Source organism: Zonotrichia albicollis, chromosome 27 (assembly GCF_047830755.1).
Source record: "Zonotrichia albicollis isolate bZonAlb1 chromosome 27, bZonAlb1.hap1, whole genome shotgun sequence".
In the NCBI taxonomy this organism is placed as follows: Eukaryota; Metazoa; Chordata; class Aves; order Passeriformes; family Passerellidae; genus Zonotrichia; species Zonotrichia albicollis.
Genome location: NC_133845.1, coordinates 8,087,549 through 8,113,657, shown reverse-complemented (window position 1 = coordinate 8,113,657; position 26,109 = coordinate 8,087,549). Strand labels below are relative to the sequence as shown.

The 26,109-nt window shown below is 48.1% G+C and overlaps 1 long non-coding RNA gene across 1 annotated transcript; it reads left to right on the top strand.

The window, feature by feature from the left end:
- The first annotated feature begins 20,529 nt into the window (after positions 1 to 20,529).
- On the top strand, positions 20,530 to 22,770 carry LOC141731976 (uncharacterized). Its single transcript, XR_012583858.1, has 2 exons — positions 20,530 to 21,168; positions 21,518 to 22,770. It is a non-coding gene; the product is annotated as an uncharacterized LOC141731976 (long non-coding RNA).
- The last annotated feature ends 3,339 nt before the right edge of the window (positions 22,771 to 26,109 follow it).

Here is a 26,109-nt window from a genome sequence, read left to right as displayed (position 1 = left end):
TGTGAATTCAAAAGCCCCCTTTCTTTCCATAACACCCCATGCACATGAACCACACCAAAGGCATATTTAGAATCTGTCCAGATATTAACCCTTTTGTCCTTGCTCAAGTACAGAGCTCTGGTGAGTCCAATCACCTCTGCCTTCTGGGCCGAAGTTCCAGGTAACAAAGCCTTTGCTTCTATTACCTGATCCAATGTTACCACTGCATACCCAGCATAGCGAGTCCCATTCTCGACAAAACTGGATCCATCAGTATAGTTCCCATTCAGGGTCTTCCAATGGTTCATCCTTTAGGTCAGGTCTGCTGGCATACACTTGTTCAATTACCTCCACACAATCGTGCACCAGTCCCCCAGCCTCCTGGTCACTGCGTAAAAACTCTGCTGGATTAACATGGTTAGTAGTCTTTATTTCAATATCATCCTGTTCTCTCAGGACAGCCTGGTATTGCAACATTCGACTTGATGATAGCCAGTGACCCCCCTTTTGCTCCAAAACAGCCATGACCATATGGGGAACAAACACTTTCATTTTTGCCCCCAAAGTCAATTTCCGGGCCTCCTGAATAAGGATTATTGTTGCCGCCATGGTTCGTAAACACGAGGCCCACCCGGAACTTACCGAATCCAGTTGTTTAGAGAAGTATCCTACTGGCCTCTTCCATGATCCCACCTTCTGGGTGAGGACCCCCAATGCCAGTTTTTGCCTCTCATTCACATACAACTGGAATTCCTTGGTCAGGTCAGGGAGTCCTAGGGCTGGGGCCTCCTTTAGTGCCTACTTCAATTCCTGGAAGGCCTTCTTTTGTTGTGTCATCCATTCCAACCGATGCTGCTTCAAGGCCTCATACAGTGGCTTGGCTAGGAGACCGAAATTCATGATCCACAGTCAACACCATCCCACCATTCCTAGAAAAGATCTCAATTCCTGATGATTACGAGGCAAAGGAATAGCACATATTGCCTCTATTCGGTTTACTCCCAAACGTCTCTGCCCTTGTGTGATCTCACAACCGAGATAAATAACACTATTTTTGATCAATTGAGCCTTTTCCTTAGAGACCCTATACCCTGCTTGGCCAAGCATAATAATTGTTAATTCCACACACATGTCCCTTTCCTTAGCGGCCAGAAAAATGTCGTCCACGTACTGCAGGACTACATACAAGGATGGAGATATTGTTACCTGGGTTGTCTTCCATTCCTCCAGCTCCTTGGCCAGTTGATTTCCAAAAATAGTGGGGCTGAGCTTAAACCCTTGTGGGAGTCTGGTCCACGTAAGCTGTCTCTTTCTCCCAGAATCAGGACTCTCCCACTCGAAGGCAAAATATTTCCTACTCTCTACTGCCAGTGGGATGCAGAAGAAAGCATCTTTAAGATCAATCACAGAGAACCATTTAAACTCCTCCGATACAGATGTTAACAGTGTGTAAGGATTAGCAACAACTGGATGTATGTCCTTTACTATTTCATTAATAGCTCTCAAGTCCTGTACCAAACGATATTTACCATTAGGCTTTTTCACTGGAAAAATTGGAGTATTATACTTCGATCAAGGAATATTCCTGTAATATTCCTTGAACCAAAAATTGTTTAATTAATGGGGCTACTCCCCTCCTTGCCTCAAGCTTCAAGGGGTATTGCTTTACCCTCACTGGTTGGGCCCCTTCCTTTAGTTCCACCTTTACTGGCTGGGCAGCTTTAGATTTTCCGGGGACCCCTGACTCCCACACCCAGGGTACTACAGCCTACTCAATTTCTTCTGGAATAGGAGAGGCATCCACTCCCTTAATCACAAAAATGCCCGCTATTTGTTCCTCAGGTATCTCCAATTTCACCCTTCCCCCTTCAAATATTATTTTCACATTAAGTTGGGACAATAGGTCTCTGTCAAGAAGGGGTGTGGGGCAATTTGGCATATACAAAAATTGATGATCTGATTCCTTCCCCCAAACCTAAGATTTAAAGGTTGTAAAAATGGTTGTTCCTCTAGATTCCCTGTTGCCCCCACCACCTGTACAGTTGTGTCACTCAAAGGCCCTAATAGTCTATTAAGTACAGAATATGTAGCTCCAGTGTCTACCATAAATTCTTGATCCTTTCCATTTATCTCTAAAACTACCCTTAAACCTTGGTCTAGTCAGCTTTGATTCTGATAATTTCCCAAAACTAGTGCTTCAGCGGCCTCTGCTGGTCCTCCCGTAAATCCTCCCACATGAGTATTCCCTACTAATCCCATATTACCCCCTCTAACCAGGCATTCATTTTTCCAGTGCCCCAATTGTCGGCAAAATGCACACTGGTTTGGATCCAACCTCCCCGTGTTAGGTGCAAACCCAAATCCTCCCCGACCTCTCATCATCCCCCTCTGTCCTCGATTAGCTCCTCCCCGACCTCGTCCCCTAATGAATTTTCCTCCTGCCCCTGTCTGTTGCATTACAGCCAGAATACTAGCTTGTTGTCTTTTTGCAGTTTCTTTTTCCTTGTTGTTGTATACCTTCCATGCTACCTCCAACATTTTATCCAAATTCCGAGTATCCTCCCCTTCCAGCTTTTGTAACTTTTTCCTGATATCCTCTTGTGATTGCCCTAAAAACAATAATGCCAATTGAAGTTTCCCTGACTGATCTTCTACATCTAAATTAGTAAACTTCCGAGCCATGTCTTTTAATCGTTCCAAAAAGGCAGACGGAGACTCATTCTTCTCCTGCTTGACCGAATACAACTTAGACCAATTCATAGTCTTAGGTATTCCTGTTCTAATTCCTTCCACCAACAATTCCTGATATCGTTTTACAGCCCTTATTCCTCCCGTAGAGTTTGGATCCCACCTGGGTTCCTCACTTGGCACTAATTCATCAACTGTTTCATTTAGTTGTCACAGCCTAATCTCCTCACGAGCCTTTTCTCTCATGGCTTTAATAACCATTTCCTTTTCTGTGGAATCCATTATAGTATCCAATAATACCTGTAAATCATTCTAGTCCGGATTCTGAGTTTTTATCACCATTTTAACCACCCTTGCTACTCTTTCAGGGTCCTCCCGGTAACTCCCAGCCGATTGTTTCCATATTACCATGTCCCCTGGAGAGAAAGGCACCTTTATAAGTATTCTTTCTCCCTGTGGTCCCACAGCTTCCCTTAACGGTGCAATTAACTGTGGCCCCTTCTGCCCCTTCCATCCTTGGCGAGTCCGCTCTGCTAACGGAGTCCTTTTAACACTTTCTCTCTTTTCACCATCACTGTCACTCTTGCTAGATCTCATTTTTATAGTTATGTCAGCAGGGGGAGCAAAAGGTACATTAGGAACAACCGGACCCCTCGGAGGTGCTACGCAATAGGACAAATCTTCCTCAATTGAGGGATACAAATCATGCTCCTTTCTTTCTTTACATCCAACACACCCGCTCTCATCATTCATCTGTAAAACCAAAATACCACACTCCTTTTGCCATTCTTCTTTCTGATATAAAATGAAAAACAAATCTAAATATGGTATTTCATCCCATTTCTCATTCCTCCTTAAAAATTGCATCAAAGATTCCATTATCCCCAATTCCAGTGTACCATTCACCGGCCATCCCGCTTCCCCAGTCTCATATTCAGGCCACCAACGGTTACAGTAATCTATCATTTTGTTCTTATCTAATTCTTGAGAATAGCCTTCGCCTTTCCACCTTTTCAATATAAAACCTAATGGCGTATTTCCAGGTATTTTTCCATTGGCCTGCACTAAGGTTTTAAAAGTTTTAAAAGACATCATATTACAGCCTTTAATTTTTTAATTCCACCTTTAGTCCCAATAAACCAATATACCTTTCCGCCGTCCTTCCCCAAGAAAAAAAAAAACAATAGGAGGTGAATTCCGGACCTGCGTACCTTAGACGTCTTATGGCCGGAGCCTAGGCTTTTTTTCCATTAACCACCAAACCAAATCCAATTATCACCTTTTTCCAATATAAAGCGCCTTCGGGCTTACCTTATGCAGTTGTCCGACAAGCGCGGGGGAGTCGGGCACGACCGATGACTCCTCCGAGAAATGCTCGGCGCTGGCTTGGAGTATATCGAGACGTGAGCCACCCCAGCTACCTTCGGAGTCCTGCCGCGGTCGCCAGAAAACTGTTGCCCGATTGATAAAGGACACAAAACTCGGATAAGTTTTGTGTGGTGCTGTATTGAAGGGCCCGGGGGCCTGCGGACTAACGTCCCAAAATCAGAACCCCAAAATTCACTCAAGGGTGTTTTCCTTTTATATACATGCAATTCATAACAAAGTCTCCAAGAAACAGTGGCCCTTTGCCAAACTACGGACCCTTGTAATACATTCCCTAATTCACGAGCAAAATCATAAATCTTTTGCTTGTCCTATTGTATACTACCCCCCCCAAACCAGTTGATCTTCTTTACTCTCCTACCCTGGCTTAATGTTTATTAAGTTCCTAAGGCTACTTGCCAAGGTTACACAGAACTCAACACATAATATCAACGGCTACAAAATTATTTTTACAAACCAATTCACACAAAACTCATAACTAAACTATAATAAAACATTTTCCTAAATTTCATTTCTTTTCCAACAGTATCCCACAATAAAATTGGATTCTGATCACTGAGTCAGTCTCCCTGTCTCTTTCCATCGCCGACAAGGTCACCCAAGCACATCAGAGAATCCACACAACAGGAATTCTATCCTTAGGAAGATGAAGGAGTGAGGCAGGAGGGAGAGGCTCTTCCTGGGCTCTGATTCTAGGGGCACCTCTCTTACACAACCCAACAAGTGCTGGCACACAGGGAGCCCAGCCAGGCTCATGGGGATCCTGCTCTGCACCAGCCTTGTCACTGGGGGAAAATCCTTCCTTATCTCCAGGATGAACACCTCCTGTTTCACCCAACACCCCTTGTGAAATAAACAGGGCAGGAGACTTCTTCTCCTTTTAATGCCTTTTCTAAAAGTGATCAGCTCAGGACTGGGCAGCTCAACAGGTCTGCAGTCTCCCATCATCTCTCCCAGGGCGACGAGGAGGAGGAGGAGGAGGAGGATATGCACAGCTTTGTCCACTAGGGGCAGAGCTGGGGGTCCAGTCCTCGTGGGAGCCTTTAGGGCATGGTGACCCCTCAGATGTTGCTGTTCACAGCTTTGCCCTGTCCGCTCCTGGTTTCGGGACGACCCCCGTGCTCAGGGTGAGGGACTACGAAGGTGTTCAGCATCTCTGCAGGCTCAGCACTCCGTTCCTCATGTCTCAACATCAATCTCTTAACTCTTAGTTGGTTCGTTGTTTTGGGGGTCTTTTTTAGCAAGCTAGAAGTAGTAACTTCTCATGGCATGCTGGTCTTGGGGTTATTTTGCATGTCTTCCCCCCCCCCCAAGTCTCCTCACTGTTTGGGGTGGTCCCCACCCTTCACTGTCCCAGAGAAGAGCCATTAACTCGGCCCCAGCTAGGCTTTTACTGATACAAAAACAACTATTAACGACAACGACCCGTAATTACCATAACACACAAGCAGCACCCCAGCAGCAACAGTGGTACCTTTTTTCTCACAAAAAAATTGGCAAATTTTTGTTTATAACACCTTGTATTTCATCTTTCTCACATCCTCCAGCAAAGCTTTCACTTCCTAAATACAACAAAGTCACTGTTATGAGTAAAAAAAGTTACCCATTTTTTTAAAAGGTTGCAGAGTGAACAGGTTGGACCAGTTGCTGCCAGGGTGGAGTTCCATTTGTTATTGTAATCACCAGTCGTTTCTGTTAACTACCTGTTGTTGATTGTTAAGAATTCCGCCTTCTGTAAGAGTGACACCCTGCTACTTCCTAGAAGATTACACCCAGAAGGTGGAGGGGAAGGGACATCGAGTCAATATGCAGATGACATTTGATCCAGCATGCAGAGGGAGAGACTCCTCACCAAACCTAGCCAAAAACCCCTAAAACAATGAGCCAACACAAAATTGACGAATCAAAGTGATGTCTGGATGTGAGAAACAAAGTCCAGAGCCTGCAGAGACACTGAGACCCTTTTTTGCCCCTCGCCAGCCAGGGAAGGACCTCGGCTAGAGGCAGGACCCTGGGAGTCAAACCGTAAAGGGGAAAAAGGGATTTTTCCCGATGCTTTTGTGAGGATGGAATCCCCAGCTCTGCCCACAGACCAGTGGACAAAGCTACACTCTTCTCTTTTGTCTTCCCCGAATCACAACTGAGAGCAGCAGCGGCGTGAGCGCGGACCCGTTGGTTCTCCCCCCAGAGCTGATCACTTTTAATAAAGGCAATAAAAAGGAGAAAAGTCTCCTGCCTGTGTTTATTTCAGACACCACATCCCAATTTCCCCTTTGCAAAGTGTCCTTGCTGTCACTTCCTGGCAGTGGCTTCATGGTCCCTGCCAGAGCCAGCCCTGTCCTTGCATTGCCCCAGCTCTGCTGCTCCAGAGCTGCTGGATAAGGAAGGGCAGAGCCCTGGGGGAGGGAGATGCACAAGGACTCCTCCTGGGAGGGACCACAGCAGGTTTACAGACCAACCCAAAGCACAGTCAGTGGAGAAAGGAACACGGGGATGGGCTGGTTTTGTGCTCTGCCATGGCATAATGAAATGCAGAGCTGCAGAGACACCCTGCAGGATCCCTGCAGGAGCTGATCTCACACAGTGGTTCCCAGGCCTTTGCTGTTCACTGGTTGCACTGGTTTGATGTTCCCCGGTGGTTACATCCAGCCCCACACACACCAGTGTTGGGTGCACACACATGCCAGTCTCACCAGTGCCTGGGCCCCCAAAGGATACAAGACTTGATGATTTGTGGTCCTCACTCCAGTATCTGGCACTCAGACATCCCTCTGTACCCAGTGCAGAGAGAGCTGCCTTGTCTCAGAAAGTTCTTGGCAATGGAGGGTTTAGGAAAATGCCACAGGCCGTGGGGATCAGCTGTTGGGCATTGCCAAAGCAGTGTCCTCACCAGCAAACACTGTTAGGAAAATTAATCCACAAACATCAGAGGTTTATGTCCAAAAAGGAGACAGAGGAGTCCTTTTACTTTATTCCAATATAGGGAAAGGCCATGGGGCATTTCCCTAGGGTCTGTCCAATTTTTGGAGGATGCAGCCTCCTTTTTATCCTAATTTCACAGCCGCATTTCCCTTCTCTCTATCCCCATTGGCTGAGGTATTTAAGAGGCACAGACTTCCCGGTACATCTGATACTGAAGATTTCCCTGTAATGTATAACTCTCCCTTTTAATTTTCAATTCTTATGGAATTTAGGGGTTTTCCCCATTGTTTCTTTCATCTTTCAATATCCAATTTCATTTATCAGCAAACCTATAGTTTATTTGTAAAAGCAAATATCGTTGTCCACTCATCAATCAGTGGAATCCTTCCTATTGTTTCTTTTATCTCCAGAGTTAATTTTATCTACAACAGACCCACAGCTTGTTTGTAAAGAAAAATCTGTCATTCCTCTCAGTGTAAACCCTGGTCAAACATTATTATCTCCTCTCATCCTTACTTCTCTCTGTTTTCTCATGCCTTTTCCTCAGCAAATGGCCTTGATCCTCCATCCTTTCACTTCCTGGACTTCCTCCTTAGACATCCTATGGGAAATCTTGCACATTCCCCAAATGTCCTTTGTGGATTTCCATCATGAGTCTCAGACCTCGATGTAGAACTCCCAATGCTCAGCTGGCAAGGTCATGCTGGAAAGCTCTGTCATTGAGCCCCTTGGTGAGTCTTAAATGCAGAAGTGTCAGAACTTTCCTTGAATCAATTTTTTAATTTTGGTTTTTTTAAATTGGAATGGCCCTAAAATATCATCTACTTCCCCCTCTTGCTGGGGGAAGGCAGAACCACCACTGGAACAGATGGTCAAAGCTCCTGATGTAGAACACATTTTATTGAACACTTTTTAGTTCCTGATATTGAACACTTTTTTATGTCTACTTCTAAAGACAGCCTGTTTCTCTATCTTGTCACCTTCATCATAAAATATTTCTTACTTATTATCCAATCTAAATTTACCCTTGACCATTTTAAAGACATTGCCCCTTCCTTTGCCACTAAAGCCCTGAAAAATAATCACAGGCTTTTTATATATATATATATATGTATGATCACAATATTTTAATCTGAAAAGACCTTGAAAGGACACAAAAATCTCCCAAGATGGGATTTGGAGGCCTCAAGCACATGACCCACAGAGACTGAGGGCCCTGGGCTCAGTGGAGTGGAGACTGAGGACAGAATAGGAGTAGCCTGAGAAGTCTTGAAGGGTGGTTTCAGAGATGATGGAGCTCATCTTCATTGTATAAAACAGCCAGAGAAAGAAATGATGCCACCAAAGGCCATGGGGGAGGTCCAGACTAGACACAAGGAGAAGGGAATTTCTCTCCCAGGGCAGTGATGTGGAGCAACACATTCCTCAGAAGGAGCTTGGAGCAGCCCAAAGCTTTGTGTGCCCAGGCAGAGGCAGGCAGGAGGCAGAGCTGTCAGCAAAGGAAGGGCCCAGCCAGGTGGGGCAGCCGGGGGATGCCGACAGCCTGCAGGGACAGAGGTGCAGGGCAGGGACACCGTGGGACAGCCTGGGCTGCACAGGGCACAGGGATGGGCAGCAGCTGCAAGACAGCCCTGCCAGAGCCAACTTGGGCAGCACTTTGGCCATGGCTGCTGGCCCTGGGCCTGAGGCCATGAGGGGACAAGTGACCCTTGCAGCCCTGGGACCTCATTGGCTCCCTGTCCCTGCTCAGCAGCCTGGCAGGGGCCACCCCATGCTCCTGCCTTTGGCATTGCACATCCCCACATGCCAGTGCCCATCCCGGAAAGAGCCCTGAGCAAGGAGAGAGGGACAGGATCTGCCTGGCCAGGGGCTGGGGCTGAAGCCTTGGCCCATTGGATTAATGAAAGACATTCAGGTTTGCTCAGCATCAGAGATACCTTTCCCTTGTTTGTCCCCACCTGTCATCACTGCCTCTAGTGTTCTGTTCCAACTGGAATGCGGGGACACTTTCACATGAGTTATGTCCCTCAGTGGGACCCATTAAAACTTCATGAAACTTTGGAATTTGAATCTGACTTTGAATTCTTGAGAGATTTCTTCAACTCCCTGTTAGGGACTGATGCTCAGGGCCTTAGCACAAATCACCCTAGGAGGGTGATTAAAGTCCTTGGGCTGTGTCTGTGCTGCTGAGCTGGGCTGGGCTCCTGGCACAGAGGCAGCTCCTGGGAGGGCTGGGGCACTGCCTGCAGCCACCTTGGGCACAGCACAGAGGCACAGAGAGCTTCAATCAGACAGAGCTAGGAAGATGCTGAGAAGTGACTAGGGGAGAATCACTGCCAGCCCTTGGCTGCAGGACAATGCAGCTGCAGCTCCTGCAGTGATCTCCGGAAGCTGGAACATCCCACTGACTACATATTCTGTAAGTACAAATCAGAATATCTTGGGTGCAGAAGAGGACAAGTTGAGAGCTTCAGCTCACTTCCAGAATATTTCCCAGATAAAGATTTTTATAAAGACAAGGAAATTTCCTGAGATTCTTTCCAACTTCCTTCTCTTGCGCAATGGAAAGGATAAATTATTATAAAATTATTAATTTTGACAAGTATCTGAAAGACCTGAATTGTAGTTTTGAGTGCTCTGTAAATCTACAGGAGTTTCTTAAAGTGCTTTCAGATGTTCCACTGTCCATGGGCAGCACCAGCATCTCCTTTGCTGGACCCGTCAGCCTTAGTCTGAGCTCTCTTTTTTCCAAGCTGCAAAGAGAACCTGCCCCCAGCCAGTGTCCTGCAAACAGGCAGGGTTCTGTCAGGCCAAGGAGAGTGTACAGAGATTTGGGGTCTGTGAGTGCTGGCAGGGAGAGATCAGGCACAGAGAAACACCTGCAGGAAGCAGAGAGAAGATCAGGGAATGAGAGAAAACAAACCCCAGCAATGCTGTGGAAGGGAGAGTTGAGAGATGCCCACAGGATCCCCTCCAGTGCAGCCCCTCCCTCTGAAAAAGCCCCCTCCCTCATGTCACCCAGCCCAGCCTCTGCCCTCAGGGCCGGGGCTCCAAGGCGTGCAGCCCCTCCTGTGCAGGCAGAGCTGCAGCAGAGCTGTGGGGCAGCTCTGCAGCCCCAGGCCCAGTTCCTCTGCAGAGCACAGGGCTGGGAGCAGCTGCCCGGCACTGGGAGCTCTGGAGTGGGCACAGCTGGCTCAGGGTGACGCTTTCCCCAGTGCCCGGCTCTGGGCAATGCTGTCAGTGCAGCCAGGGAAGGAGCTGCATCTCCCTTCATCCAATGCCATCAGAAGGACACTTGGGAGTCTCTCTGAGATTTCAGTCTAAGCTGGAGCTTCAATCCAGGATGCATACCTGTCCATATCATTATTGTGTTATCTGAAAACCCCTCAGTGAGACACAGAAGTTCTATGATGGAGAAAATCATCATGTTGGGTTGGTGAAATGAGCCTTGTATGACCTTGGGTACAAATGTGGGGCTGAGACCTTGAGAAGGGGATGGACATTTGGTGGACTGTGGTGGATCCATCTGCTCTCAGCAGTGTTGGGATGGTTTTTAAGGGAAACATGTGAGTGACAAGATCATCCTCTGTTTAAGAAAGGCGAAAGTCCACAGAATCTTGAAACAGGACAGTGTGACAGACTACCTGCCTTCACTCTCCATTCACACCTTGCCTCACAGAACTCACTTTGTCCCTGAGAGCAGCAGAAATGCTGAGAGCTTCTGACATCCAAAATAGTCAGCAGGAGAAGTGGAAGAGGAGCTGTAAAAACCCTAGAACACTTAGAAGAGCCTTTAACATTGCTGTTATTTACACTGGGAGTGCTGACAAGGCCTTCTGCGTTAGCTGGGGTTTCAAAGTGGAACACAAGGACAGGTCCCTGTCCCCTTCCCTCTTCTGCAAAGCAAGGCTGAATTATAAAAACCCTGTGTATAGTTGCCCTGAACCAGAAGTCCCACTCAGCAAGCACCAACCAGGTGCCTTGGACATGAAGGAAAATCTTTTAGAAAGTCAAAAGGGTGTCCCTGTGTTACAGGAGAAAGGTCTAACAGAAAAGGCTTTGATTTTGCTGAGGAAAATTTTCCCTAACCTGCCACTCTTTTTTTCTCCACTAACAGATCCCCATGGCCAGACACAGCAAAAGTCCAACAGCAGCTCCATCTGCCACTTCCTCCTGCTGGCACTGGCAGACACTCAGCAGCTGCGGCCCCTGCACTTCTGCCTCTTGCTGGGCATCTCCCTGGCTGCCCTCCTGGGCAACGGCCTCATCATCAGTGCCGTAGCCTGCGGCCACCACCTGCACACGCCCATGTTCTTCTTCCTGCTCAACCTGGCCCTCAGCGACCTGGGCTCCATCTGCACCACTGTCCCCAAAGCCATGCACAATTCCCTCTGGGACACCAGGAACATCTCCTACAGAGATATCCTGTACAGGAAATTTTCTTTCTCCTCTTTATGTCAGCAGAGTTATATCTCCTGACCATCATGCACTATGACTGCTATGTGTCCATCTGCAAATCCCTGCACTATGGGGCCCTCATGGACATCAGAGCCTAGGCCAGTGGCTTTCTCACTGCTCTGCTGCACATGGCCAGTACATTTTCCCTGCCTCAGTTCAGGGCAATGCCCTGGGCCTGTTCTTCTGAAAAATCCTACACATCCTCAAGCTCTCCTGCTCACGCTCCCACCCAGGGAAATTGGGATTCTTGTCATTACTTCCTGTTTATCATTTGGTTGTTTTGTGTTTATTTTTTTCTCCTATGTGCAGATCTTCATGGTCATGCTGAGGATTCCCTCTGATCAAGGGCAGCACAAAGCCATTTCCATGTGCCCTCCTCACCTGGCTATGGTCTTTCTGTTTATCAGCACTGGCACATTGTTCTGTCTGAAGGCCCTCTCGATCTCCTCCCCATCCCTTGATCTGCTGGTGTCAGTTCTGTACTCAGTGATGCTTCCAGCCCTGAGCCCCCTTATCTACAGCCTGAGGAACCAGGAACTCATGGAGTTCATGAGCAAAGTGGTGGATTTCAGAAGCCATGAACTGCCTCTTTTCTTCTACAGAACCCTAAACCAAACCCCTACCCTGTCCCTAGCCCTAATTGTAGCCCTAACCCTTTGTCACTCATTACAATCTCAGCCTTTTTGTTCTCTTTTCCCATTTTTGCATTGTCTGAATATATTCCTACTGTAATGTTTTCCAGAAAAGGATATTACTCACAGTATTTCCACATGAATATCTGCCATTATTCTGTATCTCAATAACTTTGAAAAAGATTGTTCCCTATTCACCTGAATAAAATAATTATTTTTGTGTAGAGATGGAGGGAAGAGACCCCCAGGACAACAGCATGGCCAGGGACAATTGCCCTGGCTCTTCCCAGCCCTCCTGTGGTTGTAAGGCCAGAGTGCTCTGGCAGCTCAGTCACTGTCCTGCTCCTTGTCCATGCTGTGACTACAGGCAGAGACAGGCCATGGGCACTGCTGGGACACAGCTGGGCTCCACCACAGCAGTTCCATCAGCAAAGGGCATCTCCTGAGGGCAGGGCAGGAAGGCTTTGCTCTCCTCCAGAGTCACTCTCAGGAACAGACCAAAGAAACAGACTCTGAAAAGACTCCTTGTGTTCCTTGTTCTCCCAGGGCTCAGTAGGATGAGATCACGGTCCCAGGATGGCCTTCAAGGGACTCAGGTCTGGGTCAGCTTTTAGTTGTTGGGGGACAGTGCCCATCACATGGTGAATGGTCTGTGCTGAACCTTCCTGGGGCTCTGCAGCTTGTGCCAGGGCTGATGGCAGGGGAATGTTTGTCTAGAGGGCCTTGGGAGCTGCCAGGAGAACACAGGGGACCTGCAGGGACTGAGTGTGCCAGGGACCAGCAGGGAGTGGAGCTCACTGGGCACAGGCCTGTGAAGGGTGGGGTCACCTGGGATCAAGGACTGACTGTCTGCTGTGAGCCAGGAGAGCTCAGCAGGCACAGGGAAAGGAGTCTGGGCACTCACTCCTCTGACCCTCAGGGAGTTTCCCTAGGAGGATCCAGGGCAGCCCTGAGCCCCTCTGGCAGCCCTGGAACAAGGCAGGCACCTCTGAGCCCCTCCATAGCCCCACAGAGCCTGTGTGGGAGGAGGTCAATACAGAGAGCACCATTAGCAGCCTCTGTCACCCAACTTGAGCAGCAGAGCCCAGCACAGCACAGTCCCCGTGCTCTGCAGAGCAGCAGCCCCAGCTCAGGGGGTGCTGCTCCAGCCAGTACAAACATGTTTCCCTGGGAAATGTTCTGTGGGCAGCTGGCCTGTGCCAGGAGAAGAGCAGGAGCCCATGGGTGTGCAAAGGAGCACTAGCAAGAGGCTTCTGGGTCCCTGGGCCAGCAGGAGCTGCCCTGAGGAGCCCCAGGGCCAAATCTTTGCTGCTGCACTGGGCAGTGGGGCCGCAGGAGCTGGCCAAACTGAGGATGTCCTGAGCATTCCAGACACAGAATCACTGTCCCTGACCTCCAGGGCCTCCAGTTCCTGCAGTGTGGGGGGATAGAATGTAAGAAAATAAAGATAATGCAAAAAGTAATCTCACCCCTGAGGAGTTGCAGCTGTACTAATTACCAAAGATTAGGAACAGGCCTGCCCTTAACAGGCCACAGCTGTATCCAATGAGGATGAGTGCTATAAAAGAGTGGGTTAGGTGGTTGAGAAGGGAGCTGGAGCTTGTTTGCTGTGTTGTGAAGGAGGTAGAGGAATCAGTGCTGTGAGGAGTTGTCCATGAGAAATCACCAAGAAGGTTTGGGAGCTTTGCAATCAGCTGACAACACTGCTGCAGGGTCAGACCTGACTCTCCTCCTCTCCTGGGGTGGGGCAGGGAAAGGCTGAATAGGACAGTGCCAAGGAGAGGAAAGCCATTGCCCCTTGGTTTTACAAGTCCTCAGAGTTTCAGAGTGGTCTCCATGGTTCCATGAGACCTCACAATGTCATACTGGCCCCCTGGTTCCATAGGGCCCCACAGTGTCACTATGGCAACTGTAGCCCAAAAACCTACAATTAAACTGGTTTATCAAAGGTAAAGTTGTGCTGGCATTGATCATATGCACAAACAGATTCACCAAGTATTTTCCCTTTATTGTGCTCTATAAAATCCCTTAGAGTAATTTGAGTTAAAGGAATTACTTTTCCATGGGTGGGTGTACTGATTCCTCTGCACCTTACTTGTATTTCTTCCCCAATTATTCAATTAGACTACTAGTCGCATTTTTTGTTCTTCCCATCATGTTTCCTGTATGTTTCATTTCTGTGCATAACCACAGTGGCCAAATTAAAATTTGAGAGATTTTCCGCAGCCATACTGGAATATCTAATGTGAGTGTGGGGACTGTGGCCAACCTAAAGTAAAGACTTAAGACTTGAATAAAGAATTGTGATACTTATCAGAAGCCTAAGAGTCAGCATCAGGAGAACTTGAAGATCATTGGTCCTACTGGCTCTGATGTCCATACTCCTTTGGATGCCTTCTTCACTCATGAATAGTGAATCCAGGCAGGTTTTTCTTTCATCTTGATTGGCATGAAGGTTGTCAGAAGCACCTGGTGCGATCCATTCCACTTCTTTTCCAGACACTGACCTGAAAAAGCCTTAACAAATACCCAGTCTCCAGGTTTAAACAATTTATTGCTTGACCCAAACCTCTAGCTCTGGTTTCAAAAACTCTCTCATTAATTTTGTTCATTAGTTTTTCCAGAGTTATTATGCGCCATGTCCAGTATTCTTCTCCTATTTGGCTGATGTTTTCTCCCCCATATTGAGTCTGATAAGGCCTCTTTCTAACATTTCAAATGGGCTTAGGCCTTCCTTAAGCTGTGGTTTGACACTAATTCTGAGTAGAGCAAGTGGAAGTGCCTGATTCCACTGCAAATTTGTTTCTTAACAGATCTTTGCTAATTGCTGTTTGATTACATGATTCATTTTCTCTACTGGTCTACTGCCATTGGATGATCAGGTATGTAGTTGCCAGTCTATCCTAGGGCCTTACTGACTTGTTGGACTATTTGTGCACAGAAATGTGCACAACTGTCACAAGACATTGTAGCTGATACCAAAAAGTGAGGTATAATTTAGTGTAAAAGTACTTTAGTAACTTCTCTACATTTATTTGTTCTGCATGGGAAAGCTTCCAGCCATCCAGAGAAAGTGTCTGTCAGTGTCCTGGTTTAGGGCAAATTTGGGTTAAAAGGGTTCCTCTGAAAAGCAGATTCAAGCAGCCCCTCCCTCAACTGGTTCAGGAAAATATATCCTTGGAGAAAAGTGGAAAAAAATATTTATTTATCAGGCAAAGCATTCATCAGCACAAAAAAAAAAATGAACAATATGTCTGATTGAATTTGTAAAGGCTGAGGAGAAATAGATTGGGTCTTAATGCACCTGTTTTGCGGAGATAAACAAAACTCCGTAACTTTTGTGAAAGTTGTAATGCTGGTATGTTTATTATAACGCTGGACACATGTGGGAATCCTTCTCTTAAAATGACATGCGTACCTCTGGGAACTCCAGATCTCTTTTTATCTCTTTTTCAAATACATATGCATGTAATTTCACAATAGGTTCATACATATTCATTATACTGATTTCATGTGACACTTGCTACTAATTCTACTAATTCTTTAGAAAGAACTCTTAGGTCAGGTTGCCTTGCTCTGTCTGCCTCCCTCTTCCCCCCTTATCTCTTGTCCTTCAGCAGAAGCAATCTTTCTAAGCACAGGCTTTTTGAGAGAACAGGCAGTCAGACTAATCAGCAAGCTTCAGACTTAACTCAAAGATGTTCATTTTACTTAAATCAAAATGGATTTCTGCTTTGGAAAATTTCTACTTTGCTTCACGCCAGCCAAGGTATTTCTGAGGGAGTTGACTCTGGATTTTTTCAGGAGCAACACAAAGTCCCACCTGGGTTACAGCAGGGATGATATGGGCTAGGACTTCCTCCATAACCTCTTGTTTTTTTTGCTGCAACCAGAATGTCATCCATGTAGTAATATAGGAAAGCATCACGTTATGATGAATGGGGCTGAGGATCCTTGCAACAAACCACTGGCAAATAGTAGGGCTATTTTTCATTCTCTGCAGCAAAACAACCCAGTGATATCTTTGCAAGGGTGCTTGCATATTGGTGCTTGGGACAGAAAAGGCAAATTTAGGAGCATCATCAGGATGCAAAGGAGTGTTGAAAAAGCAGTCCTTTAGGTCAATGATTGTCAAATGCCAATCTTGAAGTATCATGGCAGGAGACTGGAGACCAGGCTGCAGGGCTCCCATGTCCTCCATCACAGAATTAATTTTGTGGAGGTCTTGGAGCAAGCACCACTTGCCAGTTTGTTTTTTTAATAACAAACACAGATGAATTCCAAGGACTTGTGGAGGTGACTAAATGCCCCTTTTGAAGTACGTCTTGGACAAGTTCAGTGAGTGTATGCAATTTAGGGATTGGCAGGGGCCATTGATCCACCCAGAGAGATGTATCAGTCTTCCAGGTCAATTTTAGGGTGTCATGCACTACAATGGCCCCTCTGAATTTTGAAATCCCATTGAGAAAGTCCCTGCAACACCATGGTACAGGTAAAACAAATGGCTTGAAGGAAGCTGTGTGATGCTCTGGTCCTGTCACCTGAATTAGATTGTGACTTTGATAACTGCAGCTGCTTGCCCCAGTCCCAGTGAGGGCTTGGGGTACCTCCATAAGGGCACAAGTGGGAGGCCCTGGGAAATAACAGTGACAATAGCTCCAGTATCTAAAATACCAGTGTATTTTAAATCTGTAACCCCTGTAAAAAAAGGGTACATTTGCAGGTAGGGCATTTATCAGAAATTCCCTAGACCCATAATATGTGTGGGGTTCCTGTAGAGCCAAATCCTCCCACCCTTGTTTTGCATTCTTTTACAGGGGATGGAGAATAGTGTGGGAATGGAATTACCTAAGCAATATGGGTCACTTTAGGTACAGTACAGAATGGAAAAGGGCTCCAAGCCACAATCCTAATTTCATCATTACAGTCTATGACCCCAAGGAGATCAAAAATTCCTAAATGGGCGGTTGAAGATCTCCCTAACAGCAAAGGACTTTTCTGGGATCCTGGTGGGCCAAAAATTCCTGTAGGAAGTAGAAGAGCAGAAGAGTCTAACAATGTTGCTATGATCAAGGTTGCCGGGTCCAGTCCTGCACTGCTTCCTTAAATTGCTGGGCAGACTTAAGGAGACCCTGCCTTGAGCATCTGTGGGTGCAGCTGAAGCATTGTGTGTCTGAGCGTGGTGCCGTCCCGCAGTCTGAGTCCAGTTTCCCTGGATCAGGCAACCTTCAGAATCATACTTAGAGTGATGCTGGTTAGCAGAGTGATGACCTTTACGGCACCGTGGGCATATATCATGGGCTATAGACTTAGCTTCTTTCTGAGCAAAGCAGTCTTTTCTAAGGTGGCTATCGGGGCAACAGGGTAGCTATAGATCCAATGGTGTCAGGAACCCACATCTTAACAGAGGAACCCACTTGCCGGGGCAAAAAGTCCACATATGGACAACACTGGGCAAATCTAGACCAGCTTTTTTATTATTATTAGCACATCAGTCTCAGAACATTATTACAATGGAATTCGATGTTAACAGCTTGCTGGCCTACCGGGAAATGCCCCAGAAGGTGGGGTAAAACGGAATGACATAAAATCATCTCAGTTTAGATTTCAGCCAATCACACAAAAACAAGACATATTGACAAGCTTTCCATCCAACCTTATAAAACATACGTAATGGTAGTTAAAACAAAGACTATTTCATAAGAAACAAAGAACAGAGCTCTATTCAAAGTAACCTTCTAAAGATATACATTAAATTAACTTGTTGCCATCCTAAAACCAAGTCTACAAAGTCGTATTGTTATTTGTCACGTCTACTGAAATAAACAGGGCCAGAAGACTTCTTCTCCTTTTTAATGCCTTTATTAAAAGTGATCAGCTCAGGATTGGGCGCCTCGGCAGGGCTGCAGTCCCCGTCGCGTCTCCCAGGGCGACTCGGAGGAGGAGGATATGCGCAGCTCTGTCCACCAGGGGCAGAGCCGGGGATTCAGTCCTCATGGGAGCCTTAGGGCGTGATGTCCCCGTGAGATGTTGTTTTCTCTGCCCCGGCGGCTGTCTGGTCCCAACGTTGGGACCACTCCCTGCTCAGGGCGAGAGAGGCTCCGAAGGTGTTCAGCATCTCTGCAGGCTCAGCACTCGGCTCCTCACGTCCAGACATCACTCCAATCTCTCAACTCTTAGGTGGCTCGTTGTTTTTGGGGTTTTCTCGTTGCCTTTCGAGTCGGGGTCCCACAAAGCATTCTGGACTTTGGAGTCACTTTGCATAACCCCCCCCACTCTCTCAGATGTCTTCCCTATGCTGGAAGAGAGCACTGCCTCGGGGAAGAGCAATCTACCGCACCCAGCCAGGCTTTTTACTAATACAAGAGAGGAGATAAGCCTTAACGATCCAGTATTACAATAACAAAGCACTAAGAATCCTGGCAGCGCCTGAGACCTGGCTGCGTCCCTGCAACTCTTTCTCACAAAAAAAATATTAACTGAATTTTTTGTTCATAACATCTACTGCTTGGGAAACTTTTCTGCTTGTTTGGGAAACTTCCCTGCTGTAACAGAACTTCGGGCCACATCCTGAGGCCTAAATACTCTTTTTTAACCATTTCCTAAAAACCCTCTGATTTTATGGATTCCAACACGTGGCCTCTATAGAATCCCATTTTACTAACAGTTCTCCTAAGGGACTATTGGGAGGTATATCACTCAGTCTCTTGCTGGTCTTTTTACTATTACACCCTCCCATTTTTCAGGTCTCAACAGTAAAAAGTCCCAAAGGTGCCTTTACTGACCGGTAATTTCAAAAAGAACCTTCTTTGAGGAGCTTCAGCCTCCTCCACTGAACTTCAAATTTCTGCCTGATGCTCAGGACTTTATACTGAAACAACTGCCCGATCTCTTGATTGCCCAACTTTCCCAACGCCAGGTGTTATATCTATCGGGACTTGAACACACGAAGCCTCGGCCTTAAGAATCCGGGTCGTGCCTTACTCCCTCAGTCAGGAAAAACAACTGCCTGATTTTTAGTTTGCCTAACCCGCCAATTTTTAGGCTTCACCGTATCAGGACTTAAAAGCAAACCACAGCCTCCTTCACTGGGGTTTGTGCCTGACTCCTGTGTCAGGACTTACTTTTGCCTGCAGGGCTTGTGAGCTACCCGAATCCTTCTCGGGACTGACAAATCTTACGCAAACCCTTCTCGAGACTTACAAATCTGCCTGACTTCCCTCTGTCAGGACTTACTTTGGGTGCGTGCCAGTCATACAAATATTCCCTCCACATGCCTGGAGGGGGTGGGCCCTTTATTCCTCCTTGGGAGACGACTCACTCACACTAATTCCACTCGCTTTCCCCTGTTTCTGGCCAGCCCCTTCGCAGGAGTCCGGAAACGCAGTAGTGAGGGGTCCACTCTCAGGTCAAGGGTCCAGCTACCAGCCTTCGTCTCATTCACACACATGCGCACGTCTCCCGCTCCCCCCACCGGCTTTCTCACCAATCCGGTGCTCCGGTGCTCCTCTGCGTCGCTGGTCCTGAGCCGATCCCTCTGGTCCTGGTAGCCAGCTGTCCTGAAGTTCCAAGATGGCCAGTCTTGAGTCTTCTTGCGGCGTGGCTATCCCGGTCGAGTCCCCAGCTGAAATAAACAGGGCCAGGAGACTTCTTCTCCTTTTAAATGCCTTTATTAAAAGTGATCAGCTCAGGATTGGGCGCCTCGGCAGGGCTGCAGTCCCCGTCCTGCCTCCCAGGGCGACTCAGAGGAGGAGGATATGCGCAGCTCTGTCCACTAGGGGCAGAGCTTGGGGATCCGGTCCTCGTGAGAGCCTTTAGGGTGTGATGTCCCCTGTCAGATGTTGTCTCTCCTGGCCCAGTCGGCTCGGTCTCACCGCCGGGGACGACTCCCATGGTCAGGGCGAGAGGGACTCCGTATCTCTGCAGGCTCAGCACTCAGCTCCTCATGTCCAGACATCACTTTAGTCTCTCAACTCTTATTTGGCTCGTTGTTTTTGGGGTTTTCCCTGTGCGTTTGGAGTCAGGGTCCCAAAAAGCATGCTGGTCTTGGAGTCACTTTGCATGACCCCCCCCCACCCTCTCAGGTGTCTTCACTATGCTGGGAAAAGTACACCTTAGCCTCGGGGAAGGGCCACTACCTCGCCCTAGCCAGGGCTTTTACTAATACAAAAACAACCATTAACTACAACGACCCGTGATTACCATGACAAAACACGCAGAACCTTGGCAGGGACAGTGATCTGGCTGCCTTTTTGTAACTTTTTCTCACAAAAAAAATATTAACTGAATTTTTGTTCATAACAATAATTAACATGAAAGTTATATTACGATAGAGTATAAAGATGTGATCATTTCGGATGTATGGTCGGAATCAGATTTGGGTTGAATATACCCCGATTCCCAGAGCTCTTTAATAAAAAGCACCGCATATAATCCCCCGTGATTATGTGTTTTTGAACGCTACACAACGTTCCCCGCGGGTGCAGGCGCTTCCCCGCGCGGCCCCTCCCGTGGCCACCCCTCCGGCAGAGCCTGTGGGTGCTCCGGCCGCGCTCTGCCTGTGCCTGCGATCTCAGAAACACCGCTTCCTGCGGCTGTGTTGCTAGGCAACACACTCAGCGACAATGGCGGTTGCCGCCAGCGTGTGTCCGAGGCTGTGCCGCCTGCGAATGAGCTAAGGGCTGACCCCGTGTGGGTCCCTGCAGCCCCACCCGCGGTCGCTGCTCCAGCAGAGCCTGTGGGGGCTCCAGCCACGGCAGCCCCGCCTTCACCCGCAGCGCCAATGCTGGAGGTTGCCGCTGAAAACAGCGACCCGGCGCCGTCCCCACCGCCCCCCCTGCCGCATTCCATGCTGGCTCCACTGCATTTGCAGTCTGTGCCTGCGCTGCAGATTCCGGTACCCAGAGAAGACGCGGCTGCTGCTTCCAGGCCACCAGAGGATGTACCCTCTCCAGCCTCGACGCCCCCTCCTGCCGCCCCAGCAGCCTCGCCACCTTCCGCTGAACCAGTCCCAGTTCAAGATGATGCTGAAAACGGCCCCGAGCCCACGGGACCGTCTTCGGAGGTGCCCGCGGTCCCGCCACCCCCAGCGGCAGCTGCTGCGGTACCTCCTGCAACCAGCGTGACTTCCCCCCTGAGTTTTTCGGGCTGTCCCAAGGCTGCCCCTGTGGGAGGAGCTGGAACAGGGGAAGAGGGCGTCAGCCTCTCCTTCCGTGGAGCTGAGTGCCGGTGCAGCCCGGCTGCCTGCTTTCAAACTCAGCGTTCTTGGCGGGTTGGGGGGTGTTTGGTCGGTGGTTTCCCCTTGGAGGTTGCAATCCCTGCTGCCCCTCACACGCCTCAGTGGAGAGGGGGAGGTGGCTCCCGAAAGTTCTGCCTTTGATTCTCAGCCCAGAGGGGGTGGGTGTGGTACTGGGAGGCAGATGGGAGGAACACCTTTTGTATTTGCATTGCAGAGGCAGAGGGCACAGCGGGAAGCGATCATCGCTTGCTTGCTGTGGAGTACAAACATTCCCAGACCCGAGATGAAGATTCTTGAGACAGCTGCTATTCCCTCACTGCTAGAATGCCTTGGTGGTTCAGGGGGAAGGAAGCGTTTGGTCACTTGTTCTGCCATTGCATTGGCACTGTGGTGCCGGGCTATGAGAACACAGAGCCCACCTGGCGGGCTGGGCCTGGGCTGTTTGGATCGGTTCCCTGGGCCAGGGCCACCACCCAGCCTCCTGTTGGGTTTGGGGTCTTCGCTTCCCCCTTCAGGTCCTGGGCCACTGTTCTGTGGGCCAGGTCTGGGGTTCCTGATCCTTCCAAAAGGGCCAGGGCCCTCCCAGGGTTTCTCAGGCTGTCTGCTGCTGCTGCTCTTTCCGAAAAAAAAAAAAAAAAAAAATAAAAAATTAAATAAAAAGGGTTGAAAGAGCTGGCAGCAGCTCAAAGCATTGAAGAGGCAAAAAAAAGCTTAGCCTCAGCCCAAGTTGTTCAATAGGGCTATGGCCAAGACATTCCAGAAATTTTCTCGAAATTGTTTGATGACTGTAAATGGATTTTTGATAACTATTGATGGATTTTTCTGTAGCAAGCCTGTTTCAGGACCAAAAGGAACTTTCAGAGCTATCAAAGAGGAACATGTTCAGTCCATGGACTTTTCCTGAAACTCAGCTGTTTGGACTTGAATTTTCTTTGCATTATTTTTGCATTTTCTTATATTGCAAAATTGTTTTAGTGATGTGATAGAATTTTATGTTCTACATTCCACATCAGCACTTGACTGAGGTTTTGATTGGCAACAGATAACCTGTCAAGTGTTTGTTCTTTGCATGAGCCCAGCAGAGAAAATTACAAACACTTTTCTTTTTAATTTAACTAAATAAAAAAAGGTGACATGTCGCAGACATCTTTTCATGAAAAATCCTTTCCTTAAGATTTTTCTCCCTTCTGAGAAGCTGAGACGCCTCAGGAACAAAATGTAAACAATGGTTATCTGCTGCTGTGGAATGCAACAGGTGGATCTGTGATTGGCTCATGTTGGTTTTTTTTAAATTAATGGCCAATCACAGTCAGCTGGCTCGGACTCTCTGTCCAAGACAGAAGCTTTGTTATCATTCTTTGCTTTCTATTCTTAGCTAGTCTTCTGAGATGAAACCTTTTCTTCTATTCTTTTAGTATAGTTTTAATGTAATATATATCATAAAATAATAAATCAAGCCTTCTGAAATATGGAGTCAGATCTACGTCTCTCCCCTCATCCTGAAAACCCCTGTGAACACTGTCACATAAGCGCATTGGCACATCTTGGAGCCAAGGTAATCAGCTGTGGGATGAGGCAGTCTGAGCATGTCCATGGAGACAAGGGGCATGTGCAGCTCTGGTGCGCGCAGTTCAAATGGCCGTGCAGGCACACTCAGTGCAGCTAAAGCGTGCTCCGTTTCTGCAAGATCCATGTGCCGCCTTGCGACTGCAGGGCTAGCATGATATGTTACGTTTCAAAAGTGCTCACCTGACACAGCAGCATGGCATGGCTCAGCAGCATATGTGGCTCCACAGCTTGACACAGCTTCACAGCAATGAGGCATGACATGGCAATAGATTGGCTCAGCTGCAGTGCGATCGGCAGGCTCTGCTGGCCACACATCCCAGCACGGGCCAGCAGCATGGCTCCACATAGCTGCAGGACATTCCTTAGGGAGACATCCCAGCATGGACCAGCGGTGTGGCTCTGTGCGGCTTTGCAGCTTGATGTAACTGTATTGCCCATTCTCCTCTCCTGCATGCCTGGTGCAGGATCCATGACCTCCTGCATCCTGTTCTCACCGCTTGCCTTGGCGGGCAGTGCCTGCAGGATCCCCTCCACCATCCTCACATCAAAGTTGGTCTTTAATTGCCTTAATTAGTCCACAATAAGTCTCCAGGTCTTCATTATATTAATGGTGGTCTCATCACCTATGGAGGCTGCCTCAATTATAAATCTTCCAGGCCACTTCCATGTTCTTATGTCAAGAGCATCTCCTTCAGTCACATCCAATCTGTGGTTCTCCAACCACGTTAGCAAGGCTAGCAAAGCCCACTCATCATATTTTATCCCCCATTTTTTTAAAAAAAAGAGTCCATAACTTGACAACAGGGTCTTCCTGCTCAGAAGCCCCCACTCTCATATTTTCCAATAATGTCTGCTATTCACAAAAAGCCCAGACCAATGTGGCTCTCTCTGCCACCTTCTGGAGCTTTCTCTGCTGCTTGCAGCTATATCCGCTCATCCACCAGGACTACTGCAACTTTCCCCACTGCTCTCCACAGCCCTGCAGGCTGCAGGAAGCAATTCCTGCTGCACTCTGTCTCCATGCAGTACCTGCGGCAGCTTGTTTCATCATGTTGGCTTGTCACTGATGTTGGAGACAGGCACGAGAGAGAACACACCGAGGTTCATGCAACAACAGCCAATTTTATTGAGTGCTATTCTCCTTATATAATTTTGAAGGTCTGCATGGTTAGTCCAGCTTATTGGCTGAACCAGCTGTCACCTGGCCATCCAGCCAATAGCTGCCCACACCCCCAACGGCCTAGACTGCTCCCCAGCTGTCCAGACTGGTTGAGTTATGTAATTCAGGTAATTATATAATTAAGGCAGTAATATAATTAGTTATATTTCAGTAATAAACTTTGGATTATTTATAACTGTGAGGCCTTCAGGCCAGTTGTTACCACCGCAATGTTACACTTCTTCAGCCCAGCTCTTTCCAAACTGGCTCTGAGGAGACCACAGCAGACCATGTCACAGGCCTGGCTAAAGTCTGGGCTTACAAACATCCCCTTCTTTTCCCTCCCACAAGGGTTCTGCAATCCCTGCCTTGTCCTGCCAGTGCTTGGGATGGCTGCAGGAGGATTTTCCACATCCCCTTCTCTGCTGAACCTGACCAGTCTGTGATTCTTCTAGTCTCCCTCCCTGCCCTGTTTGCAGGCTGGTTCCATGTCTGCCCCTCCCATGCACCCAGGAGGTATCCCAGAACTCTGGGATATCTCTGGCCTTTCCAAGGGGTTTGAGAGGTATCAAAATTACTACACTGCCCAGGCTTCTCAATATCCCTGACACCAAAGGCATTTTCCACATCCCTCAGTTCCAGATCAGTGCCCAGAACACAACACAGCTTTGTCCAGGTCCTCAGGGTGGTTAAGAAGGGAGGCAGCTCTGATTTCTCCCCACAGAACTCCACTCCAATGGTCTCTGCACAGTCCTTGGCTGTCTTGATGTCCTGGTTTAGGGCAAATTTATGGAGGAAATCTCTGAAGGGGTCCCTCTAGAAAGAAAATTCAAGTGGCCCCTCCCCTGACCTATTTGGGAGACAAAAATCTCCTTTGAGAAAAGTGGAAAAAACTGTTTATTTAATAGGCAAAGTATTCACAAACATGAGAAAATTAATAATATTAAACAATGAAACCTCTGCTCTGAAGAGATGTCAAATTCCGAAAGTCCTTCTGTGGTTCGCAGACAGTTCTTTTGTGGGGTGTGGCTTGGGTCAGTCAATCTCTATCAGTTCTTCTGGCACTGGAATGCCACATCTCGGACCCCAGTGGGCCACAGGTGCGAGCTCTCGGTGTTCTTCTGGGTTTCTGGTCCAGAGTAGGGCTGAACAGTTCCAAGGAAAGGAAAAGCCACAGTCCAGGGAATTTCTCTGCCTCAGCTAGCTAAAAAAAAACACAACTGAAAGCAAAAGAGAACTCTCCCACTTGCTGTTTGTGCTGCAGAACAACATGCACCAAGAGAGTGAAAGAATTCTGGGGGAGTAAAAATGAAGCTTCTGCACACACAAACTGCATCCTGTGCCTTCCTCTGCTTCACTCTCAGAACCAGTCCTAAAGGTGCAGAACTTATTTCTGGGCTAAACAGATCCATGGGGATACAATTCAGCATCATAAAGGCACCCCAGGACACCTGAATACTTTCTCTGGAGCCACCCTTCCCTGAATGTTTCTCTTCATGCAGTCCTTAGCAGAGCCCAGCAAAGAATGCAGGTGGTTTCCCAGAGGACGTTACTCTCAGAGTGAAGCAGTCTCATGACAGTTTGTGCCACTAGAACTGTGCCACCCCCTGGTGCTGATGACAGTGTTTGTGCTCACTCAGGTTCATCTCCCCACATACACACACACCCCAATGCAATGCTGAAACCTCCTCAGTACAAAGCAAACATGGCTTGCTGGCCTGGTCACTTGGTGTCCCTCCATGCAGGGACTAACAACCTCCTGCAGGTGGGGGACATGCCAGTGCTGGCAGTGGTGGTTGCAGGGACTGGTCTCAGACAATTTCCCTGGGGCACCTTCCCAGGCTGTCCCCAGAACAAAGACACAGCCCAGACCCTGCTCTGCTGCTGCCTCAGGTCCATGCCAGGAGCTCTGGCTGTGCCAGGACACTGCTGTGAGCCCCCCCTCCACACCTCCCCCTGCCCCAGGCACTGGGCTTTGGTGTGCCAGGGCATCCCTGGAGCACATTCCTGCCAGCCACTCTGGAGGGAGAGCAAAGCCTTCCTGCCCTGCCCTCAGGAGATGCCCTTTGCTGATGGAA